The sequence below is a fragment of the Hyperolius riggenbachi genome, chromosome 2, assembly GCF_040937935.1.
Source record: "Hyperolius riggenbachi isolate aHypRig1 chromosome 2, aHypRig1.pri, whole genome shotgun sequence".
Lineage (NCBI taxonomy): Eukaryota > Metazoa > Chordata > Amphibia > Anura > Hyperoliidae > Hyperolius > Hyperolius riggenbachi.
In genome coordinates, this window is record NC_090647.1 from 250,009,380 (window position 1) to 250,028,918 (window position 19,539).

Below are 19,539 nucleotides of genomic sequence, written 5' to 3' on the forward strand. Positions count from 1 at the left end.
CTGGAGGCACCTACCTGGCTAACCTATACTGTGGCACCTATGTCTGGCTACCTATACTGGGGGGACCTATAGCTGGCTACCTATACTGGGGTACCTATGCCTGGCTACCTATACTGGGTGGACCTATAGCTACCTAATCTAGCCTATACTGGGGGGCAATAAAGCAGAGGGACACCAAGAGCCCCAATAGTGTAATTCGTCTTGAGGACAACAAAATAAATGAGAAGTTAAAATTATACTTACAAACCAGGGTTACCAATAGGCAACCACTGTATAGGCAGGTGGGGAGAACAATCCTGACCCCACTCAGGAATAAAAAGTCGCTCTCTGTAGACAGGAAAATAGAGTAACAACCCTCCACCCAGGGTGGACTCAATGTAGTGTACAAGATACAGAGGCGCCAAAAGAATAAAAGGTAATTAAATGAACTTAAAAAACCAACTGGAACTTAAAAAACCAACTGGAGGAGGCAGCGGTGGTCTTACCCCCTCCAAACAGACACAGGCAAGGACTGTGATTCAGACAGTCAACAATTTATTCGGAACTCCAAAAAACAATGCAACGCGTTTCACGGGCCATACGTCCCGCTTTCTCAGGCAAAATACAGTAGGAGTCACAGCATCTGTATTATATCAGCGAGCTCGGCGCCTCTGTCTATACTGGGGGGCAGCTACCTAATCTAACCTATGCTGGGGGCAGCTACCTATCTAATCTATACTGGGGGCACCTACCTATCTAACCTGTACTGGGGGCACCTACCTATCTAACCTCTACTGGGGGCACCTGCCTATCTAACCTATACTGGGGGCAACTATACCGGCTACCTATACAAGGAGGCACCTACCTGGCTAACCTATACTGGGGCACCTATGCCTGGCTACCTATACTGCGGGGACCTATAGCTGGCTACCTATACTGGGGTACCTATGCCTGGCTACCTATACTGGGTGGACCTATAGCTGGCTACCTATACTGAGTGCAACTAGACCTGGCTAACCTAAACTGCAGGCACCTATATCTGGCTAAACTGGGGCCACCTATACTTGGCTCCGCGGGGGGGGGGGGGGGGGGCAATTTTGTAAACCCTTGCCCTGGGTACATTTTAGCCTAGAAAATGCCCTGTAAATAACATTAGGTAGAGTTTATCTGCCAAAAAATCTCATGGTGTATTACCAGCATTACAAAAAAGATGACATTACAGCTAATATTGCTCATGCCTGATTGCCTACACACAGTGAATAGGAATCAGTGATGAGCAAAAATACCAAAACATTTTTCGCATTATTTTTACAAACATGTTTACGGTAATTCAATTTTCAAGCGAAAGAGCCATCGAAAATACATTTTGTTATTTTTCGTTTTTTTGCAAATTTTTGTTGTAAAAATATAGGTTTTTCACATTTTTGAAGTAAACAATTGTCACAATAAAAATATAGTTTTCTGCATTTTTGCGCTTTTCACAGTAAAAATAAAGAATAATGTGCTTTCACGAAAAATGCACAAATGTGAAAGTACAAACTATTTTTGTAAAAAATTTTCTCAGAATTGAAAATAGCATTTTTGATGCGAAAATTACTTTAGCGAAAATTAGCAAGCAACACTGAAAACTTTAGCAAGAGCGGCACAGATACTCGCATTCATTGGTCACGTTTGCACACACAATTAGGCTAAAATAAGCCTGTTTACTGTAAAGCTATGTACCCACATCGTGATTTTCCTTATGTTTTGCCTGACGACTGATGATTTTTTGAGTGCCAAGCAGTCATTTCCGCGATAGTGCGACGTGAGTACAGACGCACGACCACGCAAATGTCGTTTTGCATCGAGCCGCAATAACGACCATCACGGCAGATTGGATTGCTAAGATCCCTGATGACTCCAGCACAAAGTACTGAGATCACTTGAAGTCGCATTCGCTCACGACGTGTAACGTCGCGTGACATTGTGCATACGCACTGGCAGGATGAGGCCTCGCTAACAACCATCATCAAGGGGACATCGCAGGACCCGTCGGGTGGTGAGCACGGACCTTTAGCCTAGGTGATACTCCTAGGGGGTAAATGAAATCTTAACTTTCACTTTAGGTTGTAATTATTTTATGGTTTTTTTGGTGCCTTACACACAGCAGAGGCTGCTACAGCACGTTTCAGGGGACAGTTACATTCAGATGATAGCAGCAGAGTAAGTATACAATGAATTCTGATGATTAGCTATAGGAAACCTGACTTGGTATATTCACATTTTTTTCATTGTTTTTAAAGGACCACTACAGCAAGCAGTTAAAATCTGACAGAACTGACAGGTTTGGACTAATCCATCTCCTCATGGGCAGTGATCAGCGAAAATACCAATATTCTTTTTGCATAGATTTTCATGAAAATAATGTTAAATTCGATTTTCAAGCAAAAATTCCATAGAAAATGTGTTCAGTTATTTTGTGCGTTTTCATGACTTTTCACAGTAAAAATATTGCATTTTCGCAGTAAAAATATTGTTTCTCTGTGTTGTTGTTTTTTTTTTTTTTGCATTTTCACTTTAGTTTCAAAATCTTTTATTAGGCCCGAGGGCCAATTATAAAAAGGAGAAAGTTACAGGCATTGAAACATGGCTACCCAACATGGGCGCCATATATCATAATAACACACATATTAATAATACAGAACAGTGATAACAACGGTACAATCTCTTCATGGTATCAAGTGATAGACAAGGGGGTATTGAACAAGCATTATGACAATTTGTTGTAGGGAATACTGGTAGGCAGGAAGATTTACATGGGTAGTAGAGTTTGAGTACTTCTAGGTAGGTGTCGTGCTATCCATGGGCCCCAGGTTTTAATAAAGTGATTATATCTATCCAAGACTATTGCATTAATGCGCTCGCATACTAGTGTGTGATTGATTCTGTCTAGGACCTTCGAGTAGGATAGGTGGGGCTGATTCCAAGAGTGAGCTATATGGGCTTTTGTGCAAGAGAAGATAAACTGCACTAGTTTATGTTGGGCGTGAGGAAATGATTTTGGTTTAAACCCCATGAGGAAGATTTTGGGGTCTCTTGTAATGCGATTAGGGATCGTAGAGCTAATTAGTGCGTGGACTCTTCTCCACAAGGAGGACACTTTGGGGCAGGACCACCAGATGTGAAGCATGGTGCCTGGTACCTGACATCCACGGAAGCATATAGAGTCTCTAGTCTTGTCTATTGTGTGCAGCCTTGAGGGGACAAGATATGTTCTATGTAGTAGGCGTATGGAGATTTCCATGTTTGATGTTTGCATGCTTCCCCTGGATAAGGTTTCCATGCATTGAACCCATTCCTCGTTGTCTAAAGTGATGTGGAGGTCCTGTTCCCAAGCCACTTGGTAATTATGTTTGAAGTTGGAGGGTGGACTATTAAAATTTGAGTAAAGTATGGACAACATCCCTTTTCTCATGGGGTCATGGAGGCAAATGCTTTCAAATGAGGTAGGGGCTAGGTTAGAGCCTGGAGAGGTAAGATTTGTGATGAAGTGGTGTATCTGTTTGGCTCGAAACCATTCCAACCTGGGTGGTTTATGGATATTGAGAAACTGTACCCAAGTGGGGACCCTTCCTCTATTTAGGAGGTGTGGTAATGTGAGGATGTTTTTGGATATCCACCACTTGAAAGTCTGTGGGGTTTGGCCCTCTGGGAAATCAGGGTTGTGGAAGAGTTCCGTCATCATGGAGAGTTTAGATTGCAATGTAGATTTAAAACGGATTCTCTTCCACAAGTCAAAGGTATGATAGGTGGTTATTAAGGCTTGTTTTAAGAGGTTGTGATTAGGATATTTAGACCATAAAATACCTTTCCAGGCTAAGGGGTGTAGAAGTAAGTTCTCTAACTCGACCCATTTTGGAGCACGGGGGCCCCCGTATATGGTGGGAAGAACCGCTAGTTGAGCGGCCTTATAATACTTAATTAAGTTTGGGACTGATAGGCCACCATTGCTTTTGTGCCAATACATTACTTTTTGAGAAATACGGGGACGCCTGCCCTCCCAAATAAAGAGGCTTATATCTTTCTGTAAATCTCGGAGGTCATTAGATCTAACAGGGATCGGAAGGACTCTGAAGAAATACAGGATTTTTGGTAGAAGAGTCATCTTCACACTTGAGATTCTTCCTGCCCATGAGATCTTGTAATGGTTCCACGACCTGAGCAGGACACGTAGATCTTTAAGGAGGGGTGTATAATTCCATTTGTATAGTTGGTCATAGTCGCTAGTCAATTTAATTCCTAGGTATTTGGTATAGTGTAGTCTATGTTGGAAGTTGTTAGAGCTCGATATACATTGGGCTAATTGGTTAGGAAGGTTACAAAACATCGCCTCAGATTTATCATAATTGATTTTTAGTCCAGATAAGCCTTCAAAATGTTTAAGAGTCTTTAGTAGGTTTGGTATGGATGTAGTTGGACTGGTGAGGGTAAGTATGATGTCGTCAGCAAACATGCTTAGTTTATATTCCTCATTGGATATTTTATAGCCCTGTATGTCTTTGTTTAGGCGAATAAGAGAGGCAAGGGGTTCTATTATAATCGCGAAAATTGCAGGGGAGAGGGGACATCCTTGGCGTGTGCCTCTGCCGATTAGAATGGGGATATTGGGAGTGCCTGATAGTTTCAGCGAGGCTTTGGGTGAGGAGTATATTTGTTGTAGCCAGGACATAAAATGACCAGATATACCTAAGTATGAGAGAACTGTAAACATATAGGGCCAGGAAATCATGTCAAAAGCTTTTTCTATGTCAAGCGTGAGTGTCATTAGGGGCGATTTTGTCTTGTTGGCGTGCGCTATGATATCTATGTTCCGTCTAATGTTGTCAGTGGCCTGTCGTGATGGGATGAATCCCACCTGGTCATTATTTATGAGGTCGGGGAGGATTCTGTTTAGTCCGGTGGCTAGGATGGCGGTAAAGAGTTTGTAGTCAGTATTGAGCAGTGAGATGGGGCGGTAGTTTTTAGGTTGAAGTGAGTCTCTATCAGGTTTTGGAATTAGGGTGAGGTGGGCTTCTAGGAATTCAGTGTTGGTCAGTTTATGTTTGCAGAGGTCATTGATAAATGCATTTTCACTTTAAAGATTGTTTCTCTGTGTTGTTTTGTTTTTTTTTTTGTTTTTTTTTGCGTTTTCACTTTAAAGATATAGATTTTTCAAGAAAAAAGAAAGAAAAAAAAGCTATTTTTCGTGAAAATTTCTCAAAATCGAAAACTGCATTTTCGATGCGAAAATTACTTTGGCGAGAATTCACAAGAAACACTGCTCATGGGGAATTTTCAGTTTTTTCTTGGTTTTCAAAAGCATTTCCTGTGCAGCATTTGCTAAGCCTATGGGCCTGTTTCCACTAAACGCAATTTTTCTGATGCAAATTTTCCCATAGGAATTCATTGGAGTCAGTTTTTCTGCATCCATTCTGCATCCAATCTGCATGTAGTGGAAACAGGCCCTTAGTCTAACTGCCAAAACAGTGTGCATGTGAGTAGGGAGGCTGGTGGTATCTTACTATTTTGGCAGTTAGGCTTAGCAACTGCTGTTCAGGAAATGCTTTTGAATACAAAACCAAACACACACAAAAAAATAAATAAAGAAAATAACTGAAACATTTGGCTGCACCTGCACCGGTCATGTGACCTGTGACATCATGAGCACAGCTTATTATGACATCACAATACAAGGCTCAGCTATATATGGAGACTCTTGAGCACCTGACCTCAGAGTTGATCAAAACAGTCGACTAGCGAGGTGTTATTTACTGAGCTTAGCGAATATCTGATTTGATTTTCTGCGATTTTATCTATTCCACTTTCCCATCATGGGCTCTAGTGGAAAAAAGAAGCTGGACAATTACAAGCGCCTGGAGGAGGACAAAGAGGTAGAAGAGGAGAGAGAGACTGAGAAGGAAAATGCTACAATGACCACTCTGCAGAGAGTTGTTGCCTTCATGAGAAATGCTCGCAACCGCATTGTTAGACTGGTGTGTGGATCTACTACTCAACGCCATAGCCCTCCTTATGGTCGGTCATGTAAGACCGATGAGGGCAGTGAATCTCATAAAAGAAAAAGATCTGAAGAAAAGGCTGGACCAAGCAAGAGATACAGAAAGCTTACTGGAACTGAAAAAAGGAAAAGATCCGAAATGGACAGTGACCCTAAAACAGAGAATAGCAAGAGAATCAGGATGGACAGCGACATGGAGGCTCAAGCCAGTGTAACCCCTGAGGCCTCCACTGTCCCTTTAACAGCAGACAAATTCACCTTCCACCGTATTCTTGGACTAGGAGCTTTTGGTCAGGTCCTGCTTGCAACAGATGCGGTACGTCAAGAACGTGTTGCCATCAAGGTTGTTGACAAGACAGCACTGATAAGTTGTAAAGAAGGCTTAAATGAAGGACAATATCTGGCAATTGCTCACCAGAGCCCCTTCCTCATTCACGGTTATGGAGCATTTCACACTGAGAACTACATCTTCTATGTCATGGAACTGGCCACAGGACAGACCCTTTTTGACTATCTGGGCAAATACCTCCTAGATTTCAAGACGGTTCAGTTCATTGCCGCCGAGCTGGTTTGCGGCATCCAGTTCCTACACAGCAAAGAAATCATTCACAGAGATCTGAAAGAGGATAACATCATGCTAACTGCAGATGGACATATCAAAATCACGGATTTCGGACTAGCTGTGCAGAAAACAAAATACATAACCGAAGCATGGGACTGGTATGCATTTGGTATAATTCTGTACCATCTGATTAAAGGAGACTTCTCATGGAATGCTCTCACAGATGATCCATGTGCAAATGATGAGCTGCAACTAGAAGCAAAGCCATCCTACCAAGGGCATGAAGATCAAACCATTGACTTCTTACAAAAGCTTCTGCGTTCAGAGAAAAGCCAATGGCCGGGAGTCCATGGTGATATCAGAAGCCATCCATTCTTTTCTGATATTAACTGGGAAGAGGTGGAGACAAGAAACGTGCCGTCACCAATTGCAGTGCAACAACACTGCCCACAGCAAGATGGCCATCCAGTTCTGTCCTTTGGCTTTGAACCAAACATTGTTCCACTTGCTCCTGAGAAGCAGGACATGTTTACTGACATCCCGTTTGTGTGTCCTGCATGGGCTTCCAGCTACCACACTGCTCCCATGCACCCAGATGTCAGGCTGCTCCAGGAGTAATCATCCCGCCTCCACACACCATTCAGCATGTAGCATTCCTTGTCTTCTCTCCACATCACTGATGAGCATCCAAGCCATCAGACAATCTACCTACAGGTAAGTACTGCAACCTCCATTTTCTCTTGTCTAAATTCTTATCTATTTTCATTACGGGGATTAATGGGAAACATTAGTTTAACATGATTGTATATGTACTGTATAGGATATGTGTATGTGTAGAGAAAAATACAGTCATTCCACATGGCCTAAGAGGAGAAAAAACAGATAATGTTGTTAATGGTTATTGCTAGTCAATCAAGTGTTGATAATAAGCAACAAAAACTCTTATATTGTTAATTTCTCTGGCAGCAAGAGGATAGTTTCTGGACTGTCTCATGTCAACAATACTCCAACCAGAGTGCAGAGAGTTCTGTTGCTATTGCTGCAAAGAAGAGTAATTTCAGTTCACAGCCAGTTAAAATCTCAGTGTGCTCCTTCGCTCATCAACCCGCCTCATGCCCATTAACAGTCCATTTATATTGGGTGTGCTGCCAAAAATGTACAATAATACTAACCACCAATGTAAAAAGGACAACCAGAAAAATTATAGAAAAGGATTGAATGGCATTCCACGCAAAAATCAAATTAATAAAAAAAACAAAAACATAACAAATATGAAAGACTGATATAGAAGAAAGAAGCAGTGCAACGGAGGTGACTTTAAAGGGGCACAATGGCGAAAAATGTTAACATTTACAATATGTGCAAACAGACAAATAAGAAGTACGTTTTTTCCAAAGTAAAATGAGCCATAAATTACTTTTCTCCTATGTTGCTGTTACTTACAGTAGGTAGTAGAAATCTGAGAGAAGCGACAGGTTTTGGACTAGTCCATCTCTTCGTAGGAATTCTCATGCAAGGCTTTTATTCTTTATAAAGATATTCACTAAAAACGATTTAAACAATGATGCTGGCCAGCTTCCCTGCTCACTACACAGTTTTTTGGCAGTTGGACACAGCAACTGCCATTCACTAAGTGCTTTTGAAAATAAATAAATCCCTGGCAATCCCCCATGACGAGATGGACTAGTCCAAAACCTGTCGCTTCTGTCAGATTTCTACTACCTACTGTAAATGACAGCGACATAGGAGAAAAGTAATTTATGGCTCATTTTACTCTGGAAAAAAATGTACTTCTTATTTGTATGTTTGCACATATATTACAATTTTACAATTTTTCGCCATAGTGCCCCTTTAACCACTTCAGCCCACAGTGTTGTTCACTTTATGCATCCGAGCAACTTTCACCTCCCATTCATTCGCCAATAACTTTATCACTACTTATCACACTGAAATGATCTATATCTTGTTTTTTCCGCCACTACTTAGGCTTTCTTTGGAGGGTACATTTTGCTAAGAATTCTTTTATTCTAAATCCATTTTAACAGGAAGATTAAAAAAGAAATGTAAAAAATCATTATCCCTTTTGGCCATTATAGTTTTAAATTAATACAGGCTACCATAATTAAAACCCATGTATTTTATTTGCCGATTTGTCCCGGTTATTACACCGTTTAAATTATGTCCCTATCACGATTTATGGCGCCGATATTTTATTTGGAAATAAAGGTGCATTTTTTCAATTTGCATCCATCACTAGATTGGGTAAGATTATAAAAGTTTACAACAAATAAGCATAATGCTGCACAACAACTCTCATACTACACATTACTTCAACTTCACATTTGCAGTTAAATCTCAACTTGTAAAATTTGTTTTATTTGCAGATTCAAATGACCAGAGCCATCTGATATGAGCTGCGCCATGTTAGAAAGTGCTGGTCATCATGTTCCATCTGGGAGATGACCTTTAGTTTCAAAAGTTTTTATTAAAGAAAGCAAATTGAACAAGAGTAAATAACTCTGGATACCCCACGCAGGGGGGAAAAATAGTAGCCATAAACATGAACAGGTAATACAATAGACAAGAACTTTGAGACAAACTGGGGGTACAGTACCTAAAGGTGCAGTTTCGGAGAGGGGAGTATTAGGGCCTAGCACAGACAATATATTGTATGGCATGGTAGATATAAATATACAGTGCCTCTATGTTAGGTAAAGAAGATAGAGTAGCGAAGGCCATTATTATCTGCAATGTCGATCCAGGGGGACCATGTGTTGGTAAACTGGAGCATCCAGTCGTCCGAGATAGCTACCATTCTCTCCAGTATCATGACTCTATGGACTTTACTTATCACGTGGTCTAAAGAGAGGAAGGGGTCCTTCCAACGGGAAGCTAAATATGTTTTGGCAGAGTTTAAGATATGTTGAGTTAATCTGTGAGCTGGGTGTTTCAGACTATTTGGTTTATCACCCATTAGAAAAACAGATGGGGTGGGAGAGAATGGGATCTGAAGGACAGATGCAATCAAATCGGCAACCTGTGACCAGAATCTGGTAACCAGAGGGCATGTCCACCACATATGGGCCAAAGTACCCCTAGAGCCGCAGCCCCTGTAGCATGAGGCGGAGGCTTGAGGGAAGATGCTAGAGACCCGCACCGGAGTTAGGTAAGCTCTGTGTAATAGTTTGACATTTGTTTCAAGTATTGAAAAATATAAGCTCCCTTTCATAAGGGTTTCAAAACAGTGTGCCCACCTTTTGGGTGTAAGGTGGAAGTTGAGGTCAGCTTCCCATTTTTCCAGGACAGGGTCCATGGCAGCCTGGGGTCGAGTGGCCAGTTGAGCATATAGGTATGAGATGATACCGCCCTCTAGGGGTGAAGTTTTGCAGAAGTTTTCAAAGAAAGTGTAAGAGGCGTCAGGGGTTAGGGGACCTAACGATGACCAGAAGTGGTAGATCTGCTGGAGGTGGAAGAGTTGGTGGGGCCTACAGGAGAGCGAGTCAGATAGTGTGGAGGGAGGGATCATGGTCCCTAGCCTTTGGAATTTAGCTAAATTAATATGATGAGAAGGGATTAGCCACGTCATGTCCAGATTTAAGCCTGGAGGAAAGTCAGGGTTACCAAATAGTCATGTAGTCTGTAATTTTAGGGTGTAGCGATATCTTTTCCATAACTTTAGGGTGTGAAGGGTATAAGGGGAAGCAGAGAGAAGCTGAAAAGGATGTGACAGCGAGGACCACACCAGAGAATCAACTGTAAGGGGTTTCAGGAGGGATGACTCAATGCTGACCCAATGAGGAGCACTTGATCCGGCTTGGGAGGGGGGGATATGGGCTAGTTGAGCAGCTATGTAGTAGTTGTAGAAGTTGGGAACAGCAGGGCCTCCTGCATATTTGGGAAGTTGCATCCTATTGGAGGAGATTCGGGGAGGCTTGTGGGCCCAAATGAATTTAGAGACCTCTCTTTGAAGAGGGGTTAGAGAATTCTTAGGGACTGAGATGGGGAGGGCCCTAAAGTAATAGAGGATTTTAGGGAGCAAGGTCATGCGGACAGCATGGATCCTTCCGCTAAGGGAGATTGGGAGCTTAGTCCAGGTGGTAAGTAGGTTTAGTAGGTTTGATATCAGTGGAGAATAGTTAAAAGAAAACATATCAGAGGGGTTTTTTGTAAGTTTAATTCCTAGGTATTTTATATATTTATGCTGGATCCGGAAACCGAATTGGGAGGACAAAGCGTTGACAGTGAGGTTAGGGATATTACAAGGGAGGAGTTCTGATTTGGTGATGTTCAGAGACAAACCAGATATGTCTTTAAAATTTGACAGGAGGTTCAATAGGATGGGTATTGTTGTAGTGGGACTAGTTAATGTTAGGGCCAGGTCATCCGCAAATAATGAAATTTTATGGGTGCGTTTACCTATTTGGTATCCCTGAATATCCGATGCCTGTCTAATTTTGACTGCAAGAGGCTCCATACACAGCGCAAATAGCACAGGGGATAGGGGGCAGCCTTGCCGTGTTCCCCTTTCAATCTTGATTGAGGGTTGACATGTGGAGGGAAGTTTCAAGGAGGCCTTGGGGAAAGAGTACAGAGCTTTGATTGCTTGGAGGAAATGGCCAGTAATACCGAATTTTTGTAGTGTTTGAAACATGTAAGGCCAGGAGAGGGTATCGAAAGCCTTTTCAATATCGAGAAGGAGCACTGCAAGGGGGTGTTTGAGGCGATGGGCATGGTGGATGATGTTTAGAAGTTTACGGATATTGTCGGAGGCTTGACGCTGGGGGATGAATCCTACCTGGTCTTTGTGGATGAGTGAGGGTAACAATTTGTTAAGGCGGGAAACAAGGACTGAAGTAAAGATTTTGTAGTCGGAATTAAGGAGGGAAATGGGGCGATAGTTGGGAGGATTTAGGGGGTCACGGTCTGGTTTCGGGATGACTACTATTGATGAGGCAAAAAATTCAGGGGGGGTAGAGGCCCCTCGTAATATAGAGTTAAATAGTGCCGTTAGATGGGGCTGGGAGATGACCTTTAACCGGATGTGACTTCTTCATTACCTGTTCCCGGATTGGGTAAGTATATCATTTTTGTTTTTCAAAAGTTATTTTACAGCACTCATTCCTTAAAGGGAACCTTAACTGTGGGCCCCCCAAAAATACACTTACCTGGGGCTTTCCCAAGCCTCCTGCAGCCGTCCTGTGCCCGCGCCGGTCCTTCGGTGCCCTCCGGTCTCCCTCCGCGGCTAAGTTTCGTTTTCGGCCGACTGCCAGTCGTTCTCCGGCAAAGAGTCCTCTTCTTCCGCATTCCCCGCCGTAAAGAGCCATAAAGCGTGTCCCGCATGACGCGTCTTGCGTCAAGCGGACGCGCTTTACGGCTGTTTACGACAGGGAATGCGGAAGAAGAGGACGCTTTGCCGGAGGACGACTGGCAGTCGGCCGAAAACGAAACTTAGCCGCGGAGGGAGACCGGAGGGCACCGAAGGACCGGCGCGGGCACAGGACGGCTGCAGGAGGCTTGGGAAAGCCCCAGGTAAGTGTATTTTTTTGGGGGGTCCACAGTTAAGGTTCCCTTTAATTAAAACAAATCATCTAATCTTTAAAAGTATTTACAGCATATATTAATTAGTTTTTTTTCTATTGCAGATACTTAGGACCAGTGCCGCCTGACATTTGGCGATGTTAGGAAGAGCCGGCCTAGATCCTCCATCTGGACAGACCCCAAAGCTGAAGAACATCCGCCAGCTCAGCCCCAATACAGAGGCAGCTGATACTTATATTGTATTATTATTATTTCAGTTTAATAAATCATACAATCTAATACTGAGTCAGCATTGGTATTGTAAAAGGTGCATTTGAATCTTCAGTAAGAGTTCTAAAGTTTAAGCTTCAGGTTATCAAATTTCTTCCCTCATATCCATGGGTTCTGGCAGGGCTGGATTTACCAAAAGGCACTGTAGGCACGTGCCTACAGGTGCCTGATGATGGAAAGGCAGCTCACTCCTCTCCCTTAGTGCCTCCATCCTTCCCTATGTAGAGTCCTGAGCAGAGCATAAATGAGAGGTTACTCACCCAGCTCTCAGCATTCCACTGACTAGATCTCCCTTCAGTCGGGGGCACCACTAGCTACTTTATACTGAGGGTACCTTTGGCTACCTAATGCTAAGAGGCACCTGTAGCTTCCTATGCCGTGGGCAAGGAACTAAGGGAAAAGTAATAGCTGGGCCAGCCGGCATACTTGCGGTGCGGTTCAGTGGCTGTTTGGAAGTTCATGGAGGGCAAAGTCCAGCAGCCTATAGGCTCCTGTGGTGTAAATCCAGGCCTGTGTGCTTACCGGTTGCTTGAGCAACTGGCCTAAAAAGCACAAACCTACAGTGCAATATTAAATACTTACTAAGTGTCCATCCCCATCTTCTAACCATCCTGTAGCTCCTAGCGGCTTCTTCTGTGCATGGCTCCCAGCGTGTCACCTGACTTTCTGGGAGCCACGCACGGAAACCGGAAAGGCTAGGAGCTAGAGGGCGGTTAAAAGACGGTGCTGGGCACTCAGTGTAAGGCTTGGTGGTATAATTCTAGGAGTCAGTGTGTATGCCCAGGCTATAGGTCTCGCTCTTCACCTAGCTATCCCTGCCTGGCACACCACTAACTGACACCTACACTGTCCCTGCATGGCATACCACTAGCTGGCACTAATTAGGACTTAGGCGAGCAGGGCACACCAGCTGACGTAGAAAGCAGATATACCACCCGGAGCCACTACTAAGGCTATTAGCACAGTTCCACAGTATCAAATACACAGTTCAGGTAATGTAATCCAAGTACAATAACCTTCATGCAAAACTGTTCAACAGCAATAGTAGTTTGATCAGAGTCATGAAGCAGTTCCAGCAGACTTGCATGCAGGATAGTATTAGATGATAATTGAGGTAAGTATGACACAGTTCCTTTGAGTCAGCATGCAAGATTATGTGAACAGATAACAGAAGATCCAGATGATATGAGACAAGTTATACAAGAGTATATGCACACTATAGCTGACTGATAAGGAGAGTAGACTTATACTTATCATCCAGCGCAAGTGGCATACAGAGAATATCCAGTAACAGTCTAAAGTTGGTCCAGGCGGCAAGCAAGGAATATCCAGTAACTTAGCAGAGGTCGGTCCAGGCAGCAAGCAAGGAAAATCCAGTAATTAGCAGAGGTCGGTTCAGGCAGCAAGCAAAGGGTTATCCAGGAATCAAGCAGAGGTTAAACACAACAGAGTAGTCAAATACAATCCGAGGTCGAAGTCCAGAATATCAAACAAATATCAGAGTGCGCACCCAGCAACTAGCCAAAGCTATGCTTATCATGGGCGATGACTGGGAGCACTCTGCACATTTAACCACTTAACATCTCAGTCGTTTTCAGCTTATGCATCCGAGCAATGTTCACCTCCCATTCATTAGCCTATAACTTTATCACTACTTATCACAATGAACTGATCTATATCTTGTTTTTTCCGCCACCAATTCGGCTTTCTTTGGGGGGTACATTTTGCTAAGAGCCACTTTACTGTAAATGCATTTTAACAGGAAGAATAAGAAAAAAAATGAAAAAATTCATTATTTGTCAGTTTTCGGCCATTATAGTTTTAAAATAATACATGCCTCCATAATTAAAACCCACATATTGTTATTGCCCATTTGTCACGGTTATTTCACCATTTAAATTATGTCCCTATCACAATGTATCGCGACAATATTTTATTTGGAAATAAAAGAGCATTTTTTCCGTTTTGCATACATCACTATTTACAAGCTTATAAAAAAAAAAATAGAGAGAAATATTTCATCTTTACATAGATATTTAAAAAGTTTAGACCCTTAGGTAAATATTTATGTTTTTTTTTTTTATAGTAATGTTTTTTTTTGTTTTTTTTTATTAAACATTTTATGTGGGCATTTTTGGGAGTGTGGGATATAAAAGTGTTTAATTTGGGGAAATATTGGTGTATTGTAATGTTTTTGAGGATTTTCTTGTAGTTTTACTTTTTGGCCACAAGATGGCAATCTCGATTTTTTTTACATGACGTCACTCTAAGCGTACAATGTACGCTTAGAGAGACACAGCTTCAGAAAGAGCGAAGATTCCGAGAGAAGCTGTCGCTTTTTCAGCGGGGGAGAGGAATCAATGATCGGGCTCCATAGCCCGATAAATTGATTCCGTGGCTACCGACTCCGCGGCCGGGAGTGCGCGTGTATGCGCGCGATCAGCCGCGGGAGCGCGCGGGAGCGCGCCTGTCCTCCTTGACGTTTTTATACGTCAAGGAGGACAAAGTGGTTAAATATCAATCATTCTCCAATCCGTGGCCAGCCACCTTCCGCGCAACCAAACACACAGCAAGGCCCTGTCAGATAGAGATCAGCTGACACCGCTCCAGTCAGCTGAGTGGGTCAGCTGACTATTGTTTACCCTTGCGGAGGGTGTACTGCGAACACACCCTCCGCCTATCAGCGTGTGCGGACTGTGAGTCACCGGCAGGACCGGCAGCGGGGAACAAGCACCTAGACCCAGAAGTGACAGACTCTGCCCGGGTCTCAGCAGCACCTTCACCATTACAAGATACATTCCTTATACTCGCTAAGTATTTAATACCCAGCAAAAACAAATAAAACCACTTAAAACACAATCCCCCTTATCCCCTCTGGCATGCTGGTTAGTTGAGACTTCCAGTTGCCTGAGTTCTGGATAATGGGGACTTTGCTGTATATGGCTATGGGATTCATGCTCACATTGCACCTGGAAGAATGCTTGTTATTTATGCTGCATTTTGCCAAGATGCAATGGAACAAAAATCTATTTTCCAGCTTGTTAATGAGTGCTTATTTGATAATCCAATTTCACTTTTAATAGAAGATTGTCCTAATGTCTCCCTCTGCTGGGTTAGTGCACCTTCTGGATGCCATCATCACATTTGTCTCTGTAGACTTCACCAAAGTAATGTGCCAGCAGACTATCAGGATTACAGCTCTTAATATCCCTTACATCAGTGGTTCCCAACCTTTTTGTAGTCGTGACACATCAAACCAAACGTTCAGATCTCCGTGACACGTAGACTAAATGCATGTAATGAGAGACAGCGTTTCCCCACTAAATGCACATAAGGGGCAGCGTTTCACCAGTAAATGCAGGTAATGACAGACAGCCTTTCACCAGTAAATGCACGTAATGAGAGACAGCGTTTCCCCAGTAAATGCACATAAGAGACAGCTTTTCACCAGTTAATGCACATAATAAGAGACAGCTTTTCACCAGTAAATGCACATAAGAGACAGCTTATCATCACCGGTAAATGTACTTAAGAGACAGCCTTTCACCAGTGAATGCACATAATAAGAGACATCTTTTCACCAGTAAATGCACATGATAAGAGACAGCTTTTCACCAGTAAATGCACATGATAAGAGACAGCTTTTCACCAGTAAATGCACATGATAAGCGACAGCTTTTCACCAGTAAATGCACATAATGACAAACAGCTAGTTGTCCCCAGTATATGTAGCCAGGGATATATGTGCCCAGTATATGTAGCCAGAGGTATATGTCCCCAGTATATGTAGTCAGGGGTATATGTGCCCAGTATATGTAGCCAGGGGTATATCTGCCCAGTATATGTAGTCAGGTGTATATATGCCCAGTATAAGTAGTCAGGTGTATATATGCCCAGTATATGTAGTCAGGTGTATATATGCCCAGTATATGTAGCCAGGTGTATATGTGCCCAGTATATGTAGCCAGGGGTATATGTGCCCAGTATATGTAGCCAGGGGTATATGTGCCCAGTATATGTAGCCAGGGGTATATGTCCCCAGTATATGTAGCCAGGGTATATGTGCCCAGTATGTAGTCAGGTGTATATATGCCCAGTATATGTAGTCAGGTGTATATATGCCCAGTATATGTAGTCAGGTGTATATACCTGTATGCCCAGTATATGTAGCCAGGTGTATATGTGCCCAGTATATGTAGCCAGGTGTATATGTGCCCAGTATATGTAGCCAGGGGTATATGTCCCCAGTATATGTAGTCAAGTGTATATGTGCCCAGTATATGTAGTCAGGTGTATATACGCCCAGTATATGTAGCCAGGGGTATATATGCCCAGTATATGTAGCCAGGGGTATATGTCCCCAGTATATGTAGCCAGGGGTATATGTGCCCAGTATATGTAGTCAGGTGTATATATGCCCAGTATATGTAGCCAGGTGCCCCCCCCCCCCCCAGGAGGAGAGAGTGAGGGAAGGAGAGCGGCACCTCAGGGTGCTCTCCTCCCTCGCTCTCTCCTCCGGAACGAAGTGCGGTGGCTGGCAGAGGGGCGGAACTTACCTTCCGTGTTCTCCGTCTGGTCTCGTCGGAGGCGCGGGATGATTTGTCACTACTCTGGTCTGATCCAGACCAGAGCAGTGGCTGCGGCACCAGAACTTCCGGCGCTTGGAGCGACACGGAAGGTAAGTCCCGCCCGCTGCAAACGCCTGACCGCAGTTAGCTCCGGAGGAGAGAGCGAGGGAGGGAGAGCACTCTAAGGTGAGAGAAGGGGGGGAGATGGCCCCCTCTCCGCCGCTGCCCACAGCTCTCCCTCCACTGCGCTACTTTCCTCCGAGAGCACTGCGACACATACCCGAAGCTGCCGTGACACATGTATGTGTCCGCGGCACATGGGTTGGGAACCACTGCCTTACATGTTCCAGAATCATAACTTTTAATTTCCATCTTGTTTTTCCTACAAACCTATTTTGTAGATAACATGATCCATGTCACAGTTAATAAATAACCTGATATTGTAAGTCACTTATCATTTACTATAAGTGAACATTTTTGTTTTTACTACCATACTGCACACACAACATCTTCCACACTTACTGACTAAAGCATTGATTTACAGCCAATAAAGGTCCATGGCCTTCCATATATGGTGTGCGTGGCTGATTCATTAAAGGGGGTTCTTCCGCGAATGAGGAAACAGATAAAAAGTGGTTTATGCATAAACTATTAAACATCCTTCTAAAATAGTGTAAAAAGTTTTTTTAAAAAAATGAATGGTTTCATCAATATAACATGTATTGTAAATAGTGAGTTATGAAGGACTGGGAGGCTAATCCATTTGTTAGGGGTGTTTTTTTTTTTACTTTCTTTTCACAACCATAACTGCTGCCTACATATTTTTCAGTGGTATAACCCACTTCTAGCAGGAATCGGTTAACCCTAACTGCTGAGCTCTGCTGAGCTGCTGAATATGTGTTTACATTGTTGCTAGGCAACCAGACCCCGTGCAGAGACTCATTTTGTCAAAAGAGTCATAAGCTGCAGGGAGAATCAGTCCCATCTACACCATATGATTCTTTGTCAGATTCGATTCAATTTGATTCGATTCATTGATTTAATTTGATTCAATCTGACATGTCTGATTCAATGATTCGATTCAATTTGAATTCAAATTGAATCGAATCATGAATCGGACATGTCAGATTGAATCAAATCATATCAATGAATCAAATCAAATTGAATCGAATCTGACAAAGAATCATATGGTGTAGATGGGACTTAATTCTCCTGCAGGCAGCGGCAGGCTTTTCACTCACTCGTGTGCCTGCAGTAATTAGAGAAGGAAGAGCTGCTGTGCAGAGACCTATAGGGAAAGCTTAGTTAGGCTCTTGTAGGCTTGTTAACTTGTTCCTTGCTGATTCTTATTGCTAAAAAAGCACCCCTCTTTTGGAGAGCTAATCTTGTTCTTGTGATCTATTTTTTTTTTTGTGTGTGTGTGGCCCACTTACATTATTATACAGCCCTGTCAGTCTGTCGCAGCTGGCCTTTGGCCCTTGGTGGTATAATTACTACTGTGCCAGGTGCACATTATAATATCCATCATTGCATATACCTACCTGTTGTTCACTTCAGTGCACCCACCCACCTACGTAAGCGCATGCAGTGTCACGGTGCCTCTCCGGTACCTGTCTGTGTGTGACAGGTGCACATTGTATACCCGTCACTGCATATACCTACCTGTTGTTCACAGAGCACCCTCCTACCTACGTGAGCACACGCAGTGTCACTGTGCCTGTCCGGTACCTGTCTGTGTGTGACAGGTACACATTGTAATACCCGTCACTGCATATACCAACCTGTTGTTCACAGAGCACCCCCCACCTACGTGAGCACACGCAGTGTCACTGTGCCTGTCCGGTACCTGTCTGTGTGTGACAGGTGCACATTGTAATACCCGTCACTGCATATACCTGCCTGTCGTTCACAGAGCACCCTCCTACCTACGTGAGTGCACGCAGTGTCACTGTGCCTGTCCGGTACCTGTCTGTGTGTGACAGGTGCACATTGTAATACCCATCACTGCATATACGTACCTGTTGTTCAGTGCACCCACCATCTCTTCCTTCAGGCCGCTTGACTGCCTTCTCCACCACCACCAACAGGGTCCAGGACTCCAGGTGGATTCCTGAATTTTTAAGGCCGCTATACTACTTTTTCTGGTGAGTGTACATGCCTGCCTAATTTTTCTGGCTGCACTGCAGCTGCAACAACAAAACAAAAGGCATGTACATGTGCCAATTCCCCTTGGTGATCATTACTTTGCCGCGGTGAAGGGGTTTGCGTATAACAATGAAGCAATGTGAGCAAGAGAGTAGTCAGACAAGGCATAGGTCGATACCGGGAGATCAATACTAGATACAGGAAGCAAGGAGCTAGGAACAAGGACGGGTGACCAGAGCACAACGCCTACAGCAAAAAATGATCTAGCAATGTTCTTCTGCTAGAGGCAGCCTTAAAGGGAAGGCTCACGCAGGATATAAAAAGCAAACTGCACTTTCTTGGGGCTTCTTCCAGCTCCTGGCAGTCGATCGGTGCCCTCGCTGCAGCTCCTCTCTCTCTCCCGGCGTCCAGCGGTGAAGATGCCGACCTCGGCAGGTCAGCTT